Below are 27669 nucleotides of genomic sequence, written 5' to 3'. Positions count from 1 at the left end.
TACCTTCTCCCCATCCCATGGATGGGATTTTATAGACCTCGGAATGTAGATTTCCTAATGATGCAGATGAATGTCACAATGTGATGGTTTAATCTACTGGAAGGACAAGAATCAAGGCTCTTCCTTGTGTTTGTGATTTTTTCTGCCCATTTTAAAAAGGGTGAGAGACAGAAGAGAGGTAAGGAAAGAGTTTCAGAAGGACAGACAATTAAACACACACATACATACACAAACACACACACGTCCAAAGTTCACAATGACCTAATGATTCACTAAAAGCACCAGGGAATTTAAATGTGCTAGTCCCTTGGCAGGCAAAGAGCCAAGGGCCCCCCTCCCCACTTCCCTCTCCCTGACATAAGGGTAGGCTTTGGCACAGAAACACAACTCCTCATTCCATTGAATTAACTCAACACTGCAAAACTAACTCAAAGTGATCTGTAAAGATATTTTATGGCTCAGAAAATGCATGCATGGGGGTGATTCTCTGAAACAACTGGGAAATATTATGTCAGTGCAGTGAGTTGCTCCCTCCTCTGCTCAAGGAGTACTCAACTCTGTCTTTGCTCTTACCATCTTGCAATTTATCTGCTTAAAAGGCTTCTCCCACCAATAAACTGGTAAGATCCAAGGACAGGAGTTGTAACTCATTTGGCCTTGTATACTTGGTACTTAGCACAGGGCCTGGCACATAGTAGCCGCTCATGAAATGTCTGGTGAATGAATAAGTATCTCTACATTAACCAGAGCTTCCAGATTACTGTATCACCACATAGATATAGATAAACACATAGACAGATATAAAGAGATACACAGACATAAACATAGAATGAAGAGGGAACATGGAAAGAAAAGGAAAACCCCCTATTTCTTAAAACTCCTGTGAGTGGAACTAGAGACTTTTAAATAACTCAAGCAAATAGTAGCAATACATAGATTTGAGCAAGTCTATACATTACTCTAATAATACTTTCTGTTTCCACGTTTTGGTAGTTTTTTTCAGGGTGACAAATCCCTGAAAATTGACACTTCTCAGCTCTCTGATAGTGCCATATTACAACCTTTCTGCAGTAGGCAAGTCCAGGCCTTCAACAATATTGAAAAACACTCTGCAATTCCTTCAGTGATCTAGGACAGTTATGCCCTTGCTTAGACCCAAAGTTAACGGTATCTGTTTATAAAGGAGGAAAAGAGATCACAATTTTTTAAATTGTGCTTTTCCATGTGCAATTGGATTTTCTAAGCCAGCCTGAAAGCCACAGGCTTGCTAGACCACAACGTCCTACAGCAGAAGTGGTGAGCCTCAGTCTGAAATGAAGGAAAGGATGATGTCACCCTCAGCAGTTAAGGGCTGAGGGGATTATGGGATTTGAAGTGGGATTTGGAAAAATCTCTGGTGTTGTGAATATTGGGGCTGCTGACGGCCTCTTCACCTGGGCCGAAACGCCTCTCTTCCTCTCCTCCAGTTATAATAGCTGCCCTCTGGGCTAGGCCTGTGACAGGTTATTTTTTGTCATTTTTTCCACTCCAAGTTTCAAGGAATTTTTACTGGGGATCTTAATTTTTTCCACTTTTGTTCAAATCTTTTTGACATGATTTCAGATCCTGAGCAATCTTGAGTGTGGAGGGATATTAAATGAATGGTGCATTTGGCGATTTAGGAGCTACAATGGAGAAGTAATTACGGAGGTGAGGAGTGGGCTGCAGTCATTTGGGGATTACTTCTACTCTCTGATGGCTGCGCAGCTGTGTTTGGCTTACTTACTCACGTGTGACTGCAAACTAACGAGACCGATATTTAGGTTATTTCATCAAAATGGAACATATTTATGGAGTACCTATTATATTGAAAGCATCCTACTACATGCTGTGTAGAATTGTAACAATTAATAGAGCTTTCTTGCCACCAACGCATTTTCAAGCCGGTAAAATCTACGCAAGAACACATGGAGGTTGTGTACTTTCAACTTAGCCAAGCTGGAACTACCTTTCTCAGAATTTCCTTCTCTGTTTGGTTCTGGATTAGGGATGGTCATGTGAGAAACGGAGCCTCCATGTTGATGCTCTGAAGGTTGGTGCAGGTGCCAGGCACTACAGCACTATGGCACAACTCATCTTGTTGCTGCTCTGCTGGCTCACCTAGCACTGTGGGGGCATCACCTGGACCCACAGTTCCTGGAGCTCCTCCTTCAGCTTCTCCAAGCCCTGGGCCACATGTCAGCCATACTCCCTGGCAAAGGGCATCAGCTTCTCCTGCAGGACAACCCAGAATCAAGGCTGGAATTGTTGAAAGACAAAAGGCAGGTTCCAGTTTGTCCTCATGGGTTCCAGTTGTCCAGATAGGTTCCAGTTTGCCCTTTTCCATGTTCAGCTTTCCTTTTCGACTGCTGCAGAGGCAACAGTTGAACGCAGAGGCAACAGCCTGGCGTTGGTTCCTCTTCTCTTTCCCACAACTGCATATGGTCTAATCCCTATACTCGATGCCTCATTCCACATCACTCCTGGTTCTTCTGCTTATCTAATCCAACCCTGACTGATATGGAATATATATATATATATGTACACACACAAACACACACACATGGACACACACATACACACTAAACACTCCTGGCCTATTTAATGTGATCACTTGGGACTTCTATACATTTATTCTAACGATATTGACTGATTCTTTATGAGACTTGGAATGTCACTTTATCCCCTTTGACTTCATATGTAAAATGAGGGCTTGCAGAGTTTTTCTTTTTGTCTGGTTATTAGAATCCCCAAGGTTCTCATGATACGTACAGAACCCAAAAACCACAGTTCAGACCCACTGAATCAAAATCTTCAGGGGAATGACCAGCAAATCTTCATTTTACATTAGCACCCTAGGTGATTCTTATCATCAGGTAAAGTTGGGGCAAGGCTGACAGTAAGGCTGGGTCACTGGTGCCCAAGGCGGCAAATGGAAGCTGGAATCCAACATGCGCTTCACTTACCAAGCTATATGTCCTGGTGTCTAAGAGGCACTTTAAAAAATTTGCACAAAGGCTTATGGCAACCCTGAGTTTGGAAAATTCTGTATTACATATTGATCACGGTCCAGTCTATGTCCGAAATTCTGCAATTTGAAGCTGTAGTAGCCAAACATTTTAAGCATGAGGATCCTTTACAATGTCCTAAAATTAGGCTTGCCCCTACTCATATCTTCATGATAATTACTCTTGGTAGTAATTATTCTTGGTCATTGTCTTAGTCAGCTCAGGTTGCTATGACAAAATACTCTAGAGTTGCTGGCTTAAACAACAGACATTTATTTCTCATAATTCTGGAGGCTGGAAGTTCAACATCGAAATGTCCATATGGTCAGCTTCCTAGTGAGGGCCCTTTTTCTCGGGGGGTGGGGGGTGAGTGGAGACAAAATATTTCTTATAAGGGCACATCTTAGTCTGTTTTGTGTTGCTATAACTATAGACTGGGTAATTTATAAAAAAAATAAATTTATTTCTTACTGTTCTAGAGGCTGAGAAGTCCAAGAGCATGGCACTGGCATCTAGTGAGGGCCTTTGAGCTCCATCATCCTGTGACAGAAGGCAGAAGGGCAACAGAGTGTGAGATAGCAAGAGGTGGCTGAACTCAAATTTGTAACAAACCCATTCTTTCAATAAGGAACCTGTTCCCATGATAATGACATTAATCCATTCCCTAGGACAGAGCCCTCATGATCTAAGCACCTCTTAAAGATCCCACCTCTCAACACTGTTGCATTGGGACTTTCTAACACATGAACTTTGGGGAACACATTCAAACCATAGCAGGCACTAACCCCATCTACAAATCTAATTACCTCCCAAAAGCCACATTTGCAAATACCATCAAACTGGAGGTTAGGGCTTTAAAATATGGCTTTTGGAGGGACACAATTCAGACCACAGCAATGATAACTGAATTTTTGGTATTGTTAATTAACAAAAGGCTACTATAAAATCAATAATGCTTTAAAATTATTGTTTATCTTATTAATCATTGCTATTAAAAGTTATGTGTGTGTATATGTGTGTGTGTGTGTGTGTGTGTGTGTGTGTGTGTGTGTGAAATCTTATTTAAGCTATAGAAAATGCCTGGTCATATAGAATTTTACTCTTCAGGAGTCCATGACCTTGGGAGTCATTGAGCATTTTAAGACTTTCACCTCTGAAATTATATTCAGAACTAGTCAAGGAAATCAATCTCATTACTTGGGTGTTATATCTCATCTTTGATGGAAAATGGGAATAAATAGCTTGGTCACTCACTTTTTCACCCAGACATGTTGCTGAATAGTTTTTAGTTATTTACAAAAAGTGTACTCTCAAAAATTAATTATTATAAAGTAATTGAGAACTCCCTAAACACAGAGACTATCTTATAATTATTTGTCACTTATAGTGCTTTCTCAGTGCCACAAATCTGGTAAACTTCAATAAATACGTATTGAATCAAAAATACAAATACATGACACTACTGAACTGTACACTTTAAAATGGTTTCAAAAATAAAAAATACGTGAAAGGGGTCTCATTCTTTGAAGACAGTTCTTTCAAAAAAGAATTCAAGAAACACTTTGTGATTAAATGCCGATTAAATTGATTAAATTAAATAAACGTCTAGTTTCTCAAGGTGAGTACTTTAAGGGACATTTAAAAAAAATCAGTTGTCGCTTCATAATTATAATTTGATTTGGGCTTGAAGTTTTCTTTTCCTTTTAATGTAAACCCCATTTTACATACAAATGGCTATATATTTGGTATTTGCTTGTTCTTTGGGGGATTCATGTCCATGCCAGGTTAAGGACAACACAGCAAATCTGAGGCTGTGGCTGTCAAGGCAGGACCAGGTAGAGTTTATAGGGGGCAGGTAGCTGTGAGGGGAGAGTCTGTCACCACTGAGTTTGAATTCTGGCTCCACCACTGAACAAGCTATGTGACCTTGGGCAAATAACTTCATCCCATCTTCCTTATCTGTAAAATGAGATTGATAATGCCTACTTTTCCAAGTATAGTGAGGATTATATTAGATCATGTAGATGCATACATAAAACAATATCATAAAGAATACTCAGCATAGCCCTAGCAAACACCTAGGTACCCACCGAACAGTAGCTCTTAATAGATCCATAATTTTATTATTTTAAAAGAGAGGTTTATGTCCATCACTTATAAATCCAAAACATCTATCTGCTGTAAGAATTCAAGAGTTAGGCAAAATTGAAAAGTACAGTTCAGAACCTGAGCCTAGGGAATTGGATGGTACAGGCAGGAAACATCAAAAGCATAAACCAAAGGGGAGTTAATGTCCAGCAGCCCCTACATCTAATGACTGGCGTCCTCATAAGAAGTGGTGAGGACATACTGACCCACAGCGAAGAAGGCAATGTGAAGATGAAGGCAGAGATTAGAGTGATGCAGCCACAAGCCAAGGATAGCCAGGAGCCACCAGAAGCTAGGAAGAGGCAAGGAAGGATTCTTCCCTAGAGCCTTCAGAGGATTTGCAGCTCTGATGGCACCTTGATTTCAGACTTCTGACTTGCAGAACTGTGAGAGAATAAATTCAGTTGTTTTAAGCCACCAAGTTTGTGATAATTTGTTGCAGCAGCTGCAGAAAACTAATAAACTGACCTTACCTTCTTTTCTTAACTTCTCCCTGATCCCTCCAATTACAGCTTCTATTGGACAGTCCCCTTTCTATGGTGTCTTACTTTGGTATCTTCTTCCCAAAAGCAGACACTGAGAAAAGCACTTGGCTGAAGGTGATTTATTGAGGAGATGATGCCAGGAAGCACAGGTGAGGAAAAGGAGAAATGGGACAGGGAAAGAAGAAAACCCAAGAGAGGGAACTCTGATGAGCAGTAATCGCTGCGGGCATGAGAGGCCCAATCCTGCCGGACTCTGAGGAATCATGGAGATAGGACTTCTCTAAGTATCTTCCGACCTTAGATTGAAGAATCTGGGCTGTTTGACCACTGACCACCATCCCTAGTTAGTTAAGAGTGGCCCCTGGGAGCATTCCATTAGGTGGCATTTTAGTTCTGTCCTGTGCAGGGGCTGAGCCGGCTCCCTGGAACTGGGTTAAAGCCCTCCAGCAAGGAAGCAGAGAGGAGTGGGAGTGGCACCTGTCGGCATGAAGGGAGGTGCCCACCTCACACAGCTGAACTCAGATGTGGGCTAAGGACAGTCAGCTGCTGCACAAGATACCAGCTCCCACTGGGCTCCCTTCCCTCCGCCTGGCGGCCAGGACTGGTGATGGGGCCTCCCAGGGTTGCCGGTCTGGGTTACTCGGCGTCCCCCGCCGCTTGGCGTGAGCCCGCCCGTCCCTCTGGAACTCACCTCTTCCTGAAATTGTCTTCAGACTCTCAACTGCTTCCGCTTCCTGTAAGGATCCTGACTGACAGAGCGAGGCAGGGCCAGACTCTCATAGAAGACCTTCCGGCTCTCTAGAAGGAAACCCATGCGCTCCGTCAGCACTAATTGCTTAATCAGTCCGTCCGTCACTGTTGGTCACGGAAACATTCGTTCCGGGTGCAGTAGGACCTCAATGCCCACTGGCAGTTTGCTTTCCTCTTGAGGGTCACTTGCTGAAACCTCATTGTCGTTCCAGTGTTGGTGATGTTGCTCATGGCCATCTTTGAAGGTTCTGGTCCCAAGGAGAATTCGGGACTCTTTTTCATACCTATATTAAACTTAAATTTGAATTAAATTTCATCTAAGTAATACACAACACATGGTAACAAATAAAACAGTACAGAAGAGCTTACCCAGTTTCTCTCTCTAGAGACAATTTATTTTAATTCCTGTTTTTAGTTCTTTTGGTGGTAACCTCCATAATTCTAGGTAGTATGCCTGGGCCCCTATTTCTTAATTTATCAATTTGAAACAATATCTATTGACGCTCCAATGTAAAAGATGAAAATGATCTCATTTCTTCCCTCCCCTCCTCTTCCCAATATTTAATATTTATTTTATTTTTATTTTTATTTATTTATTTATTTTTTTGAGACAGAGTCTCACTCTGTTGCCCGGGCTAGAGTGCCGTGGCGTCAGCCTAGCTCACAGCAACCTCAAACTCCTGAGCTCAAGCAATCCTCCTGCCTCAGCCTCCTGAGTAGCTAGGACTACAGGCATGCGCCACCATGCCCAGCTAATTTTTTCTATATATATTTTTAGTTGTCCAGCTAATTTCTTTCTATTTTTAGTAGAGACAGGGTCTCGCTCCTGCTCAGGCTGGTCTTGAACTCCTGAGCTCAAATAATCCACCCACTTCAGCCTCCCAGAGTGCTAGGATTACAGGTGTGAGCCACCACGCCTGGCCCTCTTCCTAATATTTAATATTTATATTCTTGTTCTTTTATTTGTTATCTTTGCAACTTTAAACTTTATACAATATGCCCACATAACTATTTCTTATTCCACCAACTGTACTTTGTATCTTAAGTGCTTTATTTTGAAATATGAGTATAGAGAATAACATAACACCTATATGTTACTTAAATATTTTGTTACCTAAATATATACATTTGTTGTATCCATAAATAATATATAGTCCTACCTTCTGTTTTAAAAATGTACATAAATGGTATTATTACTTTGAATATTTTATTTTATAATTTGCTTTTTTCACTCAACTTGATGTTTTTGAAATTTATCCATGTTATTACACATAAGTTATAGTACTTTCATTTTAACTGCTGCCTAGTATTCCTTCCTTGAATGTACCACAGCTTATTTATTCAGGTCTTGTTGATGGAAAATAATAGTAACAACAACACTGAGTACCTACTATCTGCCAGGCATTACTAAATACTTTACATTGTTTAACTAATTTGGCCCTGCAGTAATTCTCATTTATTTATGGGAAAACTGAGGCAAGACAGGAAGTCACATGCCTAAAATCTCAACAGCTAATAAGTGACTGGCTGGCTCCTGAGTCCTCTCTCTTAACTACTATGCAGTGTTGCTTCTTGACCTAGATTGATTCCTTTGAACCACTACAAACAATGCTGCAGTGGGCCTCTTTGTGCTCATGTGTGAGAGATTCTCTAGGAGAATTATCGGGATATAAGATATGGGCAGCTTCAGTTTGTCTTGATATATTGCCAAATTGCTCTCCAAAAATTTGCTCCAGTTCACATTCCCACTAGGTTCCATTCACTTCAGATGGTATTCCTCGACTCCCTACTTTATAAAAAGTGAGGTGATTGTCATCTGATTCTGTCTTTCTTTCCTTTCTCCTACATTCTATCTTTTGTTGGTTACATTTCACCTTTTACATAGATAAAGTTGTTGACACATATTCTGTATAACCTTAATCAACTTTTCTCTGCTTTCGTCATAGGTTGACTTTAAAGTTAGACACCAATTAATAATATTTACACACTTATAACCATTTAAATATTTGTCAGTGCCTGGGTAAGCAATGCACTGGAATTTCATTCTCTTCCTTGCAGGTCCCATATTGCCCATCTGGGACCACATCAAATGAAATGATCATAGCACCAAGAACTAACACAGTCTCTTCACATTCAACATTTGCTTTAAATCATGCCATGTTTAGTTGACCAACATATTTTGTATAGTTTCCTCTAGCCTTTGGAATTTCTTATTGACTTTTTTTCTTTTCATACCATTTTGTATTATCACATTCTCATATTTCTCCTAAACACTCTATAATACCATCTTTTCTACTGAATGAGTTTGATTTTTCCCCAAAAGCCTCCATTCTGGAATCTTCTCTTCTTCTATACCAATCTGGGCTTGCCCTCTAGGCCTGCTATACTGCTGTCATCCTGGAACCTTTTGTCTGCCCCTGTTTTCCTGGATCTGAATTATTAGTTGACAGATTACTTGTCTTCTTCCTTAGTTTACACTCTTGTTTTGGTGGAGTATAGCCTTAAGTAATGTCTCACAGAAAGGAGCATAGAAGACAGATGTTCCAAGTCCTCATAAGTCTGAAATGTGTTTACCCTCACATTTGATAGCTTGGCTGGATATAGAATTCTGGCCAGTTGTCAAGCTGTGTGTTGGGGGGGTGGGGACATGTCCCAATGAGAAGAATAGTATCTATATAAGAGGTCTAGAAGTCTTAGCTTTCCCCCAGATGACCATTTCAAATTTTTGGAGCACACCTGGCAGATTTTTCTGACCCCAGGAAGTGACAACTGCCTGTGCTTTATGTACAAGAAAGGTGGGGGATTGTAGGTGTGTGCCAATAGGCATAGTTGTCTACTGTTCACTCGCAGTTATCACCTTGACCCTTGGCTAGAGGTGGGGAACCTGCAGCCTTTAGGCCACACATGGCCTTCTAGGTCCTTAAGTGCAGCTTTTCAACTGAATCCAAATTTTACAGAACAAATCCTTTTATTTTAATTAATATATTTTTGTTCATATTTTATATTTTTATTTTATTTTTAAAATGAACACATTTAAAATACCAAAGAATAAAATGTTTCAACAAAATAATCTTCCCAGATTGACCAGCACAATTAGAACATTAGTAAGCCATGAAGGCCAAATTGATGGCTGTTATGCTTATGATTTAGTTTAGCTTCACCTGTCTGACCAGTGCCACTGCCACACAAGGCTGGTTGGTGAGAGTTTATGGGGGTTGAGTACACCAGTCTGGTATCAGCTTTTGACACTGGTGCTCTGTGTTTCTGTTTGAAGTGGAATTTGTTAATAGTTGCACAGCTTGACAGTATTTTTAATTCTGTCTGCTTAATAACCCATCATGTCAAAGAAGACCAAGAGAACACTAAAGGAAGAAAACATTTTTTTTAATGAGGATTGGGAATTGCAATATTATCTTGTTTCTGCTAAAGATGAGATGATTTGCTTGCTTTGTGATACTGCAATATCAACATTAAAGAAATTCAATTCTCATCAGCATTATAATACTCGTAAGGATCATAAATATTTTAAATTAGAGGGAGAGGCGTGAAAGGTTGTATTGCAGAAATTAAAAGATGAAAAGCAAAAGCAAAGGCAATTCTTTCAAGCAGGAATAAGACCTAGAAATAATGCTATTGAAGCAACTTATAAAGTAGCTTACATACTTGGGAAAAAATGGAAGCCATTCAGTAATGTAGAAATTGTGAAAGAATGCATTGTCGAAGTTGTAGGATGCTTAGACTCTGATAACGTTTCAAAGTACAAACAACTGCCTCTTTCATGGAGAACTATAACTGATGGGCAGCATGAATTAGCCTTCAACCTAACAGAACAATACTTTGAAAGGACAAAATATATTATTCAATTGCTTTGGATCAATCAACTGATACTACTGACTCGGTGCACATTTTATACTTCATTCGGGTCATAATAGAAAAGTTTCTTTGCTATGAAGAGTTACTCACTTTGGGTACGCTTGAAAACAGAACACGGGAATAGATATCTTCAATAACTTTCAAGATAAATGTCATGAAGTTGGACTGAATTTGGTAAATTTAGTGAGTGTATGTACAGATGGTACACCTTTCCTGATAGGAAAACATGAAGGGTTTATTGCACAGATTTAAAAAGATACTCTCATTTCTTTTCATTGTATCTTCCACCAGCCAAATCTCTGTGCTAAAGCTACTATTTTAAGTGACATTTTGCAACAAGTTATAAGTATTGATAACTATGTTCCTGCAAACGCAACATGGCATCGTCAGTTTCCTAACATGCTAAAGTTGAATGATGAGGTATTCAATGCGGATTTGCAGTATCAATCTAAAGTGTGTTGGCTATCGCACAGACAGGTGTTAGCCAAAATTTTGTCTCTGTGAGAACAGATAGTTAATTGTTATGAAGAACAGAATCAGCAATGTAAATTATTGAAAGAAGATTTCTATAGCAATGCAGCTTTTCTATGTGATATCATGTCAACTCAAAATGAATACGTCTTTGCAAGGTAAAACTAAGTCTATATATGATATCCAAGCATTTCTAAAAAAGCTATCTTTTTTCAAAACCCTTGTTCTTGGAAAGGAAATTTCAGATGAACATTTTCCCCAGTTAGCAAAGGTTATTGATGAGCAGGATGATATATGTGAATTATGTGAAGAATATGCAGCTGTAATAGACCTACTAATTGGAGAATACAATGGAACTGACTTTGAGAATCATGACATCACACTCAAATTAGCGTTTCAGCCTCACCTAGTTGACATCACCAAGGCACCCAAAGAACTACAGATGGAATTGATTGAGCTCTCAGTAGATGACATCTTAAAGTCATTGTTTGATGCTAAGAAAGATCCAATTGAAATATGGGAAAATGCAGTAGAATACCCAAGCCTTCAGCAACATGACCAAAAAATACTTTCTTGCTTTTCAACCACTTGTTGCTGCAAATCTACATTCTCCTACCTAACCCAAATCAAGACACCCTTACCCTTACGGTCACAAGTGACTGATACCCATCTAGAGGATCAACTAAAACTGTGGACCTCCATGCTGCAACGAAATATTCAAATACTTTCCAATAAAAAGCAGACACAACAAAGTCATTAAAAGGTTAGTTGACTTTAACAGTTTTCATGTTTTTAAATTACTAAGTACACAATAGTTAGATTTTAACAAAATAATGTACATTTTTAAGTATATCTAATTGAATTTTCTTGAATGTGGTGTTATTTGATTACAGCTAAATTAATGTGGCCTTCCAGTGTGAAAGGGTTCCCCACCTCTGCCCTTGGCCATACCTGCTGATTCTGAGCACAGAGCCTCTCAGTGGTTTCGTCAGGTAGACTGGCTCCAGCCACCCTTGTAGCCCTCCAGGAAGAATATGTGAGGTGTCAACTATCTCTGCCTCTTTCATTCAATAGTCTTCTCCTGCCCACTTTCTATTGTGCAGAAATCTATTCATTTTCTGTCCCTTGTGTGCTTCCTGCTCTTTCCTTTTGTGTATTTTTATACTTTTATTTCTCAATTTATTAGCTCTGTGACCTGGGAAAGTTATTTAACTTTTCAGTACCTCAATTTCCTCATATATAAAATACAGAATAATGGAACTTGCCTTATTAAGGTTGTTAGGATTGAAGGAGTTAATATAAATGAGGCACTAGAATAACTCTTGGCATTCAGTGAGCTCTATAATATAAGTAAGTTATCATTATTATGTGGTGGGGTCTTGAGTGGGGTGGGAGACAGGATCCCAAGGCTACAGTATTTAGACAATTTACAAAGGGCTCTGGTCTCCAAGGAAGAAAACTTGTGGAATAAGATTACCTAATATGTTTATATATGGTTTGCTCATCTTTAGCTTAGGGTCCCCTGACGCAGAGCTTCTTAAACTTCAATATGCATCATAATTACCTGGGAATCTTATTAAAATGCAGATTCTGATTTAGTAGGTAGGAAGTAAGCTCCACATCCTGCATTTCTAGCAAGCTCCCCAGTGATGCTGAAACTGTTACAAGAGTGTAGGTGTTTGTGTGTGCATACACAGGTGTGTGACCACCTGTGTATACTAGATGCCAATATGAAATATATTCTGACCATAGGTCACAGTAAACAATTTTTGAAAACGCTGCCTAGAGAAATATCTTCCAGCCTTGCTCTGAACTGTCTCCACAAGAGACTCCCCCCATGCCAACTTTGGGAGTCGGGGTTTGATTTTATCCAGGAAGCAGGAGGGCTCCATACCGCTCCTAATCACTCTGCAATAAAAGTGCCTCACAAATCTTCACAAATCTTCAGTCCTGTTATTTGAGGCCTCCTCCCCCGACAGCGTCTAAGATGTTTCCTGGCATTATCTGCATTTCTGTGCTGGTTTTCCCAGCACTTTGGAGCTTCTGACTTGGCGCCTCTCTTGCAGACCACCAGGGACCTCACATCCACCACCCCTTCCCTGAGGTATCTAGTTTCACTCCTTAGCTACTGGTTTAGAGTTTCTCTTCCTTGGAAGACAGGGACAGCTGGGAATGTGGATCTCATCCTGTCTGGGTTTTCCCCTGACAAGTGGCGGTAGTGGCAGGATATGAGGTGCTTGAAGACCACTCATGATACTATTATCACCAAGAGCAGAGTCAGTAACAGAAGGAACAGGTGCAGGGGACTGGGTTTTACTTTGCAGGCAAGACAGAACAGCTAGCAGAGCAAGTGCGGGAATCATGGATTTTTGAAAAATCAGTTGGGGCAGGGATGAACAGGTGGAGGACAGCGGAGTTTTAGGGTGGTGAAACTATTCCGTATGATGCTGTAATGGCAGACACATGACATTATGCATTTGTCAAAGCCCATAGAATGTACAACACCAAGAGTGAACCCTGATGTAAACTATGGACTTTGGTTCATGATAATGTATAATATCAATATTGGCTTATCAATTGTAACAAATGTACCACGCTAATGCAAGATGTTAATAATAGGAGAAATTGGAGGTGGGGTGTGAGGGGTAAGTATATGGGAACTCTCTGTACTTTCTACTTAGTTTTTCTGTAAACTTAAAACTGTTAAAAAAAGTCTATTAATTTTTTTTAAAAGTGGGGATAAAAACTAACTTCATAGGGCTATTGTGATGACTAAAACTGATACATACAAAAAGCACTAAATAAATGTCCATAACACCCCCCCCAAAAAAAGAAAAAAGAAAATACCCACGATTACCAAGTGTCCTATATGAATAAGATCTCCCCTCACCCACTCCTTTCCCCAGAGGTGACAATTGCTCTTGAAGTGACCTGTATCCTTGCAGACTGTTTCCTATGCATATATATATATATATATGATAATATTTCCAAATATTGTGTACCCTTTTTGGTGGGCTGCTTTCCCTTTTTGCACCCCATCTACCATTAAGACCATACCGTGAGGCTTTTTGTGCCCCACAACCAGAATGGTAAGACACAGAGCGGTAGAGGGAGTGGAACCTACACCTTCTCACCCAGGAGTGTATGTAAAAGAGAAACAGATTGAGAAGCTCAAACAGTAGGGTCCTTGTTTTCTCTCATCTCTGGGCTGAACTTTGGGGCTGGTGGGAATGTAATGACCATTCGGATAGAGACAAAAGAACCCAAGACCACTGGAGCTAGTGGTGTTTACCCAGTATCTCTAGGGGGCTGTTCCAGCCTTTGGAGGAAGCCCCTCACTTCACTTAGTGCCCCTTCTATAATGCACATGATGAGCATTTCTCTGGGATGGAAACCTAGATGTCTACTTACTGAAGTGAATAGTATGGGCATGGTTCTTATTATAAAACATAATACGTGCACATGGAAATAATCATTTAAATGGAAAGGTATAAAATAAAGAGTAAAAGTCTCACTCCATAATCCCCACCCCAGGCCCATTTTTCAAAGGTAACTGGTTTTCACTTGTTTATAGTATTTTTTTTCCTGGTAGTTATCTACATAATTCAAATAACATGTTTATACGGTTTTCTGGCTTATTAACTTTAAGAAGGATCTGCTGAACACTGCTTTGAAAAATAAAAAGTTTGACTCATATTAAATCCTCTTCTAACTTTTGTTAAATTATTTTTATTTTTAGTTCTAGCAGCTATTTTTATATCTTTAGAAATACAACCTTTTTGATGCGATGATGTTCAGTAATATTTCTTTCACTGAGAAATATGAGGAAATAAGAGTTCTTTTCCTTCTCTTCCTCTCTCTTTCCCCTAACTTCCATCTATATTTCTATTTTTATGTGACCAAAGTCAATAATGTTTGCATTCTCTTTTGTAATTATAATCAAATCTTATATGCTTTATTTATAGAATGATTCTTCAAAAAAATCAAAAGAGCATGTATAGTAATGATTGTTTAAATATCCTTTATTGTTGATTGGATAATGTAGCTTAGCCAGAAGCAATATATGAGAGGTAAATCATGTGGCTTAGAATAGCTCTGCCACTTAAGAGCCGTAGGACTTGGTATAGTTACTCAATCTTCCTGCGCCTCAATTTTTTACCTGAAAAAAATGAGATAATAGTACCTATACTCATAGGATTGTTTGAAGATTAAATAAAATAATCTAGCTAAAGCACTTAGCACAGTTCCTGACACCTAGCAAGAATTTTGGTAAAAGTTCATCATCATTATTATTATTAGTAGTAGTAGTATTATGTGAATGAATCCATTAGGAAGGTGTTGTAATTCTTATGTTATTAAACTTGTGTCATGCTAAGGAGAATATTCTAAGTACCAAGGTTAAATGCATTCTCTCTCTTGGTACTTCAGCAATTCAAAATCACCTCATAAATTATTTTGCTTCATTTTTTAAACTATACTTTTTGTATTTTCTGACACTTCCAATTGCCTTTCTATTGCCTTGTACAGTGAAGAAACACACAATATCTTCCTCTTATCCAAGGAAAATGTTCCAAGATACCTAGCAGATGCCTGAAACCTTGGATAGTATTGAACCCTGTATATATTAATACTGTGGTTTTTTTCTATACATTTTCCTAATACATACCACTAGTAAAGTTTAATTCATAAATTAGTCATAATAAGAGGGTTTTTTCTGAGACAGACTCTTTCTCTGTTGCCCAAGTTAGCATGCAGTGGCGTCATCATAGCTCACTGCAACTTCAAACTCCTGGGCTTAAGTGATCCTCCTGCCTCAGCCTCCTGAGTAGCTGAGACTACAGGTGCATGCCACCATTCCCGGCTAATTTTTCTATTTTTTGTAGAGACAGGGTCTTACTATGTTGCCCAAGCTGGTCTCAAACTCCAGGGCTCAAGTGTTCCTCCTGCCTGAGCCTCCCGCAGTGCTGGGATGACAGGCGTGAGCCACCGCGCCCAGCCCATTTCTGTTTTGTGATAAGAAAAACCAGCTGATCATTCTGTACATCTTGGCAGATGCAAAATCAAAATTAGAGGAGATGGGATCCAATCCAGAAATCCTGAAATGTTCTAGGAATGAATATTCTTAGGGTGTAGCTTAAGATTTTATTTAATGCCAAACTTCCCTGAAGACCAGATGGGAGGGGGTAGAATAATAATAAGACCTGAGCTCTCCATGGGGAACTAGCGCCTGATGTTTCATGATGCTTTCCAACAATGCAAATGGTGTCAGTTCCCCTACATTGGCTGTGATGTTTTAATAAATCAAATTATCAAAGCCTCATAAATGTAAAAAAAAAAAAGAAACAAAAACAAGTGAAGTAAGCATAGTCTGCTACTCTAACATCAAAGAACCCTAAACCATAAATCCACAACATTCACTTTCAAAAGCAGATGATGAAAAATATGGAATGAGTTTCTTAGATTTAATTTTAAAGCAGCAAAAGTATGTGAAAACAGAAGAGAAATGCTGAAAAGCAGAACCCAGAGCAGAGGGCATTTCATTTTAGAATTTTTAGCTTCTCCAGGGAGCAAAAGAGCTTAGTTCCTCAATGTCTGGAAAACCATAGGCAAAGTTTGCAAGCTCTTTTTTTTTTTTTTTTTTTGTAGAGTCCAATCATTCAGCTCAAGTCAGTAAATCAGAGACCCAGGGGGTACATAACACATTATTAAATCTATGCAAGAGTTCTGAGTTCATCAAGGAAAATAAAGAAAGGTGCTAAATGTCACGAGCGATTTTGCTGGTAACCAAACCTTCGAATGTTAAATTGGTTTTTAAATCATACAGTCCCCTTTCCTGCAAAGTTTCACTTACAGTAGTAGACACCGGTCATTTTGGGGGGTTAGACACATCTCATTCTCATTCTGATGACATCCTGGTTTCCTTTCAGGGAATTGCTTTTCCCCGTTGTGTGTAATCTTGGTGGGAAGCAGTGCCGGCCCCCCACCTCCCAGCCTTGCAAGCTGAAAGGGTCAGGTCAGCCTCATCCCAGCCTGTCCACAAGTGGGCAGCCAGAAGGTGTGCATGTGACACAGGCTCACTCAATGGGACACTCTCCCCAGCCTGAAGCAAGGATATCAGTGATAATGACAATTTATATTTGTCCCTGCTGCTTGGCATCTTGAGCTCCCTTTCATCTGCCCATTTTCCAAACCTGACCTTCTAGCCCTTCATTGATCTGTCCCCAGTAGCTATCCAGTAAATCCTTTGTTTTTCCTCAAGACCATTAGACTCTATTTCAGTTACTTGTATTAATAACTAGGAAGTCTGACTAACGTACTCATTCATTCAAAGAAAAAAATTTCTTGAATATCTACTATGTTTTGCACTAGGAATATGGGGATATGGTTCCTGCCCTCAGACTGACTATAGGGGAGATGGTTATATAAATAGATAATTGAAATACAATACAGGAAGGGCTATCATAGAAATGAACAAAGGTCACAATGGAATACTTCCTCTTAGGAGACATAGGAAATGTTCCACAGAGGAGCAAAGCATGAGTCTGGTTTCAAAGGACAAGTAGGAGTAGGAGAGGAGTCTGCCTTTGCAGAACAGATGGGGCAGGCTTTCCAGGAGAGAGGACAGCACACACATAGGCATGGAGGTATGAAAGAACGGGTCAGGTCACGTGTGGGGAGCTTCCAGTAATTAGGCCGGGGCAGAGCATACGTCATGAAGGACCATGTATGCAGTGCAGAGGGATTGGTGTTAAATAAATAGCCAGTGGGATGGCTGATGCGAAGAAACTCAAAAGCACTGCCCCTAAATACATGAGGTCTCAGAAACTAGTTGGGCAGAAGTAAAACTTAAAATGGAAAGTAGATGCTTCGGATCAGTTATGAATAACTTTTCTTTTCAAGGACCAAATCAGGAAAAGTAAAAATATTTGCAGGCCATATTTTAAAAACAAAACAATCACTTTAAATCTCATGGGATTTCAGTTTTGATGATCTACTCTATTGATCATAAGAATGTCAAGGATTTAATTAGCAATTCTTATTAGCTGCTAAAATATTAACACTTGGGAATATCTGAGAACTGCCTACTGTTGGGAGCCAATTCTCCATGGGTCTTTCACATTTCTATACACCTCACAAGCAGAGACACTGACTGCCTTTTGTTTTAGACTACCTTTTCAAGGAGGTGTGTGAGGTAGGCAGCCTTGTTAAAATAGAGATATGGTGTCCCCTTGCTATGGTTTGAATGTTTATCCCTTCCAAAACTCATGCTGAAACCTAACCCCAGTGTGGCAGTATTGAGAGGTAGGGCCTTTAGGAAGTGATTGGGTCATGAAGATTTTGTCCTCATGAATGGATTAATTCACTTGGGGATGAATGGATTAATGGGTTGTTATGGGAATGAGACTGGTGGCTTTGTAAGAAGAGGAAGAAAGACCTGAGCTAGCATGTTTAGACCCCTGACATGTGATGCCCTGTGTCTCATCGGGACTCTGCGGAGAGTCCCCACCAGCAAGAATGCCTTCACCAGATATGGTCCCTCGATCTTGTACTTCTCAGCCTCCATAACTGAAGGAAATAAGTTGCTTTTCTTTATAAATTACCCAATATCAGATCTTCTGTTGTGAGCAACAGAAAATGAACTAAGACACCCCTACAGAGCAAAGGGCATTATAATGCCCTTTGGAGAGACCCTATGGGAGATAAGAAGAAAGCATAAAGCATGACCCCTACTCTCCCTATATGTAGGGAGAGGTGACCAACACATCTGAAATTAGAGCAAATAACACAAAGTAATATATAATCAAGTAATACATTCTATAGCAAAAGATGGCTTTTTATTTATATTGTTTTGATGCTTAGCATGATTTTTTTTTTTTTTTTTTTGAGACAGAGTCTCACTCTCTTGCCTGGGCTAGAGTGCCGTGGTGTCAGCCTAGCTCGCAGCAACCTCGAACTCCTGGGCTCAAGCAATCCTCCTGCCTCAGCCTCCCAGGTAGCTGGGACTACAGGCACGCGCCACCATGCCCGGCTAATTTTTTCTATTTTTAGTTGTTTGGCCAATTTCTTTCTATTTTTAGTAGAGACAGGGTCTCGCTCTTGCTCAGGCTGGTCTCGAACTCCTGAGCTCAAACGATCCGCCTGCCTTGGCCTCCCAGAGTGCTAGGATTACAGGCATGAGCCACCGCACCTGGCCTAGCATGATGTTTTGAACACTGCCAAATTTGAAAGGAGACAAAAGCCAGTGAAGACTGGATGATGTACAGGAAGCTTCTGTAGAGAAGGCTTGCCCTGGGCCCTGAAGGACAGGAGGGTTGCTATGAGAGCACAGAAGGGAAACATTCATTATGAAGTCAGGAATGAGACAGTTAAGGAGCAAGTTGTTGGACGTCAGTTGCCTGTGCTGTTTCCCGGATTTATCCTCTAGGTGTCCTAATCTCCCTGTCTGTGAAGTCTGGGCAATAATGTCCCTATGCGCAGGAGGAGTTACAGGGATACAATCAGCCAGCGGGTGTGAAAGCTTTTTTGAAGTGAAAGCACTTAATAGACAAGATAAATAGACTGATTACATCGACAATTATCTTATTATTGCTGAATCTTCTCTTCTCCAGGCTAAATGTCCCTGGGCATCTCTGTTCGTGTGTCACATGTCAAGGCATGAATTCTGTCTGTTGTTCTGTATAACTGCAGCATCATTTATCTATGTTCTTAAAGTTTAGTACTCAGAATTCTCCAGTTACAACCTGACAGACAGATTGGAGAGGGGATTTCACCTTCATTGCTATAGATGTTATATTTATGCAGCCAAAAATGTCATTAACACCATTACCTCTTATGGGCCCATCAACTAAAATTTCTTTTCATTTTAATGTAACTGCTACTGCATTTTTCTCTATCCTGTACTTCTGGACTCAAAGGTAGGAATTTAAACTCGAGCTTCAATTTATTGTCTCCAGAGGAGAGCTGATGCAGTATGATAGTGGTGGCTGAGCAGATTAGCAGCCTCCGGGATGTGTGAGATGGAGACCTAAGCTGGGCACCGTCACCCAGTTAGGAAGACCAGACCATTCTCAGTCCAGGTCTCCTGGTGCAGCTGGGCCTTCAGCAATCACATGTCCACCTTTTTCCTCAAACTCCTTATTCCTAACCATCACCTTGTTCTAAGATGACTTTTGCCTTCTAACACTGGGCAGGAATTTCCTCCCAGGACACCTGCAGATGCACTCATCTCCACCAGCACCAATCCTTTCCCTTGCCCCTGTGATCTAAGGTTATGCTTTGGCTTTTTATGGTCACCATTCCAACAACCCATGTTCCCTCTCTCCTGTATCTGTAATATATTGCCCTTCTTACTGGCTCTGCTACCTCAGCACAAAAACAGCCTTTCTGGCTTTTTCATAAAACCCATCTGTTATGCACTAAATGTTTCTGTGCTCCCCCCACCTTCAAATTCGCTAGTTGAAGCTCTAACCTCCAGCGTGGAGATGGGGTTTCTATAGGAATAATTAAGATTAAATGTGGATATAGGGGTGGGACCTTGATCCTATAGGATTAATCTCCCTGTAAGAAGAGACGCCAGAGAGCCCTTCTCTCTTTTTCTCCCCCTAGCTCTCTTCTCCTCCTCCTCCATGCCCACTGAGGAAAGGCCATGGGAGGACATGGCAAGAAAGTGGCCATCTAGAAGCCAGGAGGCAAGTCCTCACCAGACTCTTAACTGATGCATGGGTCTAACAACCTCTACTCCTTTAAAAGTCAACCCAACGTGTCTCTCTTGGGAAGTATTCCCTGATCCTTAATTATGATGTGGATGTTCTTCCTTTGGCCCCTATACTAACCTATGCATAATTCTTTCACAGACTTATCACACTTAATGTAACCATGTATTTGCCTGTCTTCCCCTCTAGACTGTGAACTGTTAGAAGGCTATGTCTTACTGGATTTTATTTTCCCAGTGACTTGCACATTGTCTGACACACTGCAGGCCTTCAAGACCTGGCACGTGATAGGTTTTGAGTTATAAAATGCACTTTGAATCTCCCTTTTAGGCAAAAGGTACACCTCAAATCATACACTATAAAAACATCACAATTATGGTTATCTATCCTTAAAGGTGAAAAAAAAATTTATTTACATAAATTTGGACATAGAAAGTGCCACAAATAGAAAAGAAAACCCATAAATAGATCTTAGAGTGAGGTTCAAAATGAAGAATCTCAGACAAAAGCAGAGAATGTGTTGGCAGCAGATACTTACTTTAAAAAATACTAAAGAAAGTTATTTAGGCAGAAGGAAAATAATCCTAAATGGAAATATGGTAATACTGAAAGGAATGTAGAGAAATGGAAAAGGTAAACATGTGGGTAAAACATAATGAATATTGACTGTTTAAAACAACAATAATAAGGTTTAGTGGGAGTACAAGTATGCAGAAATGAAACACACGACAACAATAACAACAGCCAAAACAGGGGAAATGGGTATCTTAGTCTGTTTGGGCTGCTATAACAAAATACCATAAACTGGATGGCTTATAAATAACAGAAATTTGTTTCTCACAGTTCTGGAAGCTGGGAAGTTCAAGATCAAGGCAGATTCAGTGTCTGCTGAGGGCCCATTTTCTGGCTTATAGATGGTACCTTCTTGCTGTGTCTTCACAGGGAAGAAGGGGTGAGAGATCTCTCTGGGGTCTCCTTTATAAGGACTCTAATCTCACTCATGAGGGCTCTAACCCCATGACCTGATCACCTCTCAAAGCACCCCCCCCTCCAAATAACATCACCTTGGGGGTGAGAATTTTAACATATAAACTTGAAGGTGACGTAAACATTCAGACCACAGCAATGTACTTAAATGTTGTAAGGTTCTTTCAATGTCTAAGAAATATTAATGGTACTAATTTATAGTAAACTCTAATAAGTCAAGGAAGCATGTTTGTAATCCCTGTGGTAACTAATCACAAGAAGAATTATTAAATATTAATAAATATTAAAGTATGTATAATCAACAAGCAATTAGAGAGTGGGAAATGGAATAGTTTTTAAAATCCTAAATTAATGTAAGAAAAGACAGAATACAAAAAAGGAAAGACAGGGGAATAAAAAACAGATGGGACAAATAGCATATGAGGAGGAAGACGGTAGATTTAAACCCAAATAGGCAGCCATGGTGGGCCTATTATCCAGCTTACTAATTTCAGAAAAGCAGAAAAAGCCAGCCTGGGGAATCAATGTGTTTATCATGGAGTAGAATTGCAGAAAGAGGTAAAAAGAAGACACTTTGTGCCTTAAGAGAAAGATAGAGGGATGTATTATCAGATGTGCTTTCTAGCCTAATCACACCTCCTGCCTGTGGGTTCTCTGAGAAAGTCTCCTGTATCCTCACAATAAACTCTCCTTTCTGAGCTGGTTTCAGGCTGTTCTGTTCCAACCTTCTGTTGCAAACAAATGACCCCTGAGACAGTGGTCACAGTCAGTAGAAGCTGAGAAATATGGTCTCATTAGATCAGCCTCTGGGGAGAGAGAACTAGTGTCTTGGTCATGAAGCTTCTATCACAAGAATGCTTTTATATTCCAGGTTCCAATTATGAAGATTTCTGATGTTTTTAAAAATATTCTGAAATGCTAAATAGCCACTCTTTACATTAATCTTAGTAGAAAGGTGGTGGTATTTACAATTAATAGAATATTCAAATTTGTAAAGTAAAAATTTTTCATGCTAAGAAACAAAAGAAAATCAAAGGCCTCTTGGTTGATTTTTCTACCATGACCATCTGGTTTTGTAATTAATGTCCTGCCAATATACTAAAATGTTTTCTATGTAAATCTTTTACATTCTTGCTACATTTTCAATTAAAGTCTCTGAATTAAAACTTTGTACCATGAGTCAGCAGTTAAAGCAAACATGTTTTTTCCATTTATCTTCCTTTGGGAAAACCCAGTCCCAAATGCAGAATGCCTGCCATCCTTCAGTTCTTTCCATCAATCCAGATGTCCATAATTACTTCTGGAGGTTACCACAGTGGTTTTCCCTGCCATCTGACACCATCTTTCCCATGATTGCCTGGGATGGCTTCTCTTGCCTTTCACTGTTCCCTATAAATACTCCCTTTCAACAGCAAAAAACATAACCTGTGGTCTGCAGATCACAGGACCTGGAGACACCTCATGTTCATGGGTGGCTTCATGCATGGACTGCTATGCTGGGACAAAGAGACTCTCTCTTCATATCCCATTTTAGAGGTGTTTGTTCTGTTTGCTGAGCTGTATTGCAGAAATATTCTAAGAAGGAGGGAAGGTAAAGTCCCAGAGATCATGTATACAAAAGCCATGAGGTTTACGTAGACATTATTTATGATAATATCCTCCAAAGTGTGGCCCCAAAGCCCTAATGACCCTCGTCAGCATTTGGTTGGCCTCAGACAAATGACCAATTGACCATTTACTTAGGAAAGATGCTAAGCTCAGCAGTGTCTTGTTGCCTGAATGTCCATGCCAGCAAGCTCTGCTTCTCTTGAAGAAGCCCTGCAGAAGGGTGCTACCTCAGCCACCTGGCCACTCAGTGGACATTGCTTTCTGCATGCTTCTCTACACACACACACACACACACACACACACAAACACACACACACACACACACATCCTACAACCAACTTGGTCTTGGTGATGTTAGTGTAATATAGAACTTTATCAAAAAATGTTACTAAAGACTGGTTAGATTTGATCATTTGTTACAAGTCTACTACAACCATATATTATTCTAGAACTTTTATCTACATTCTCTCTAATCCTTGCCACAACTGCGTAGATTGTATACCTTTATCCCTATTTAACAGAATAGGAAACCTAGGTTCAGAATGGTTAAGTTAACTTGCCCCAAATCATATGGCTAGTTGTTTTCTCTTACTGGCATGGCTTTTCACATAGGAAAATTAATCCAGTCTGGGAGTATTTGCTCAAGATTTGAATAGAGAAGGGAAAATCCTGAAATGACAGCAGGATAATAGAAATAACTCCTTTTTAAAAATTAAATTCAAATAATATGTAGCTGTACTGCTTAAAATCTTCCTATTTTACACATCAAAACAATATCTAACTAATGGAGTTGCCTGTTTAGGGTTCTGAGCTAATATGCCATCATTTCAGGCACAAATAGACAAAATGTTTTAGAAAGAGTTTCTTATTCTTCATATGCATCGAATATCTATCTCTCTGCCAGTGACCCTCGGATGAGCTGAGCATAAAGGAATCTAAACAAGTGGATTACATTCTTCTGGAATACATATGATTTGTAAACTAAGGGGGAAAGAATTTAGGAAAAAGTATATTTGGGGATTTGATCGAAACCAAATTACTCAGGAAAAAACAACATATATATATAATCTGTAACAGTTCAACTAACTACCAAAGCCACCAAAACCAATGGCTTCTAAACAATCTAGGCCAGGCACATCAGAAAGAGTGAGATGAGACTTAAAAAGTTCCAACCCAACTGCTTAGTATATGTTGTTTCTAGAATTTTCTAGAAGCCAAAAATTTCTTTTCAGTCAAGAAAATAGGCTTTTTGGAAGGGCCTAAGGAAAAAAAAAAACGAGTAAGTGAGCAAAAGCAGGTTATCTTGACAAACAGTATAGGTGTGTAATACACAAGAAATTATCATAGCTACAATAATAAACCCATTTTTTCCTCCCATTTTTATCAAAGGTGCTTGGGAAAAATTTTTTCACCTTCTTCAGGCTGAGAGGAAGTCAGATTTTCTCTCTCTTTTGTGAGTCTTTCAGTAGCTTTCCTGGGACAGAATTATACCCACTCAAGCCCTGACCACAGGCTTCTTCTTAATAATATTCTTTTTTGTTGTTTCAATTTTAGAAATTAGTTAATCCTGTGACTCTCCTTTCATTGAAATCTATTGCATTTGTTTCTGTGGTCTTTTGGCTTGAGCTAACTGTTTATCAGTGTCTCCCTCCCTGAATTTTAGGTTCCTTAATGCAATCAATAGATGAATAAATTCTTAATTTTGGAAGTAAACAAGGTGATGTAAATAGAGGGTAACTGGGGGTGGGATAAGGGTGTTACTTTAGGTCGGGTGGTGGAATGGCATCTCTGAGGAGGTGGCATTTGAGCTGAGAATCAATCATTAAGGGAAAGAGAGTTTCAGGCCTGGGAACAGCGTGAGTGTGGAGCCTCAAGGCAGCCATCAGAGAACAGAAAAGTCAGAAAGCCACTGGGGAGTTGAAACTGGTGAGGGGTCGGGGTGGGAGACAGGCTGGGTGGGCTGGCACAGGTGAGCCCTTTTCTTGGAGGATGCAGTTTAGATTTCACTCTAAGGATAAGGGGTAAAGCATGAAGGATTTCCAGAAAGTCAGTGACATAATCTGGAATTGCTGGGGTTTTTGCTTGCTTGTTTTGTTTTGAATTTTTGTTTTTAAAAGACTACTTTGGCTGCTGTTTAGAGAATGGACTAAAATAGGACAGGAGTGGAGTCAGAGAGAATATTTAGGAGGCTGAAGCAGATGTTCAAGTGGGGGGGATCCCCCCTTTGGGGAAATGATATGAATATTAAGTAGAAAGTCTGTGAAGATCTGACTAACCTAAGATCCTAGAGCCTGGAAACTGTTAACTATTTTCTTAAAGGGCAGTGAGCAGAGGGAATTAGAAAACTTGTTTTATTCAGAAGAGTAGCACCATAACTTATCATGATAAATGCCCTTGCTGAGTGTGTTCTACGAGATGAGTACATTATGATGTGTAATATATTTTATCAGTCCAACAATCTTATCAGTTGGGCATTATTAATTCCATTTTGCAGATAAAGAAGTGGAGGCTTAGAATGGCTAAATGACTTGTCCAACAAGGTCACAAAGCTAGTAATTGATGAAGATGAAATTTGAACAAGTCCTTGCTCTCTCTGTCTCAGAAAGAAAGAAATAAAGAAAGAAGAGAGAGAAAGAAAGAAACAAAGGCTACAAGGTAAAGAAATGATAGAACCGTTACAGGAAAGACTGTATAAAAATTATATCAATGGTTTCACTGACTTGGGGAGAGTTCAAAACATATACTAGAAATTAACTTTGAACATTTACTTCAAATTTTGGCTGACTGCAAGTGATGAGAAAGAAAAAAAATGGTATGGTCAAACTTTCAGAAAGCAATAGATTAAATAGCATGGTGATTCTCAGAAGAAAAATAAAAATCAAGTAATGTACACTTTACCAAAAAAATAGGAAGGGAGGGAGGGAAGGAGGGAGAGAGGAAATGTTTCCCGCTCCCCAAGTAGGAAATAAAAAGCCTTTGCAGAGAGGCAACATTTCCAGTGCAGCCTCTGTGCCATCAGGAAGCATCTCTGGGTTGACAGGGGAAAGGCCCTCCACTTTGGACAACTCAGAGAGGGGGAATATCTTACAGAGGGGCACAGTTCTTTCTCCACGCGATTGCCTTTTCCCTACACTTAACTGAGAATTTTGCAAAAAGAAAATGAAGGGCTTTGCCTCATTTCTGTTACTCTGTTTTCTAAAGAAACAGTGACCTAGTGAGAAATCTCAGCGAGGTCAGGGCCGAGAGACTGTTGAGTTGGGGACACCCGCTGGGATTCCTAAACACAGGCGGCCTCCCTCGGGCAGGGAACGCGGACACTCGTCTGGGCCTCTCTGGGGGGCGCGGGACCCGCTGCGAGTCGCTGCCGCTGCACCTTGGGTTTTGTTCGGAATGCGCCGATCGCCTTTTAAATCCCATTCCCCTCGGTTGCCATTGTTTTGTTTTGTGCGCCGTTGGTTTTTCTGTTCAAAATACAACAACGTCTGGGGGTGGGGGCGCCCCAGATGCAGCAGGGACCAGGGGCTTCGGAGACGCCCCGAGCGGAAGGGCTTGGCTGCAGAGCTGGCCCGCACTTCCCAGGCTGAAGCCAACGAACCTCGGCGCTGGCGGCGGGGAGGTGTCACCGGGCAGCGCCCCGGGGAGCCCGGGAGCCGGGAAGCCAGAGCGCCAGGCCTCCCTCCTTCTGCAGGCTGGGGGCGGGGGCAGAAAGCTGAGCCCGCAGCCGCCTCCCGGCCCACAGCTGCCCATCCCTGCCCTGGCCAGGCACATAGAGCTGGGCGGCCTCACCTCCTTCCCCGGGAGAGCCTGAACCCCTTCCTGGCAAAGGCGGAGGGAAACCAGCGCTGGTCTCAGGACAGCTATGGGTGCCCTGGGGACACATTCAATGAGGAGTAGAGTATATGTGAGATATGTACGATGTATACCATGCATTATCTCCTTAATACAGATCACATGTAAGGTATATAGTATGCTTTATTTTACTTATCCTCCCAACAAATTAACCTGAAACTCAAAGATGTTAAGTCATCTGTCCAAGGTCACACAGCTAGTAAGTGGGCTGCTAAGAGTCAAACTCAGATCTTGACTCCAAACCCCTGCTCTCAATTTTTAGTATTCATGAACTGATTTGAAAAATTTGTTAAGCACCCACTATGTTCCAGGGAAGGACAAAGACCACTGGAGGGCCAAGGCTCAGAAAAGGTAGTGATGCCCCCTTCCTGTCCCACACCCAATGTGGAATTCTCAATGAAATTGGTTTTTTTAAGATTACAGCATTTCAAAGTCTACAGAACATAAGATGGCATATTTGATTTTTAATTTATATTTTTCTGATTGAAAACTTCCGAACAAGGTCACTAACGCTAAATTTTTCTCTTTTTTGTGCACTCAAACACATGTATGGGTAATCCAGGCCTGGGTATGACAGTGGACCAGACAGAAGCAGCATCCTTCTAGTCCAAGAGCTTGGAGCTCTTGCGAGAGGCAGGCATCCCACCCTATAAGCATGCAGCGTTCTGAAGGGGAAGTCCACAGCCCCACTGCAGGTTTCTCCCCCAGGATCTGGGATCCTGACACCCCCTACCTTGTCAGACCCCAGAGCAAATCTGG

Source organism: Propithecus coquereli, unplaced genomic scaffold (genome assembly GCF_000956105.1).
Source record: "Propithecus coquereli isolate 6110/MARCELLA unplaced genomic scaffold, Pcoq_1.0 Scaffold5, whole genome shotgun sequence".
Taxonomy (NCBI): Eukaryota; Metazoa; Chordata; class Mammalia; order Primates; family Indriidae; genus Propithecus; species Propithecus coquereli.
This window is presented reverse-complemented; position numbering follows the sequence as displayed.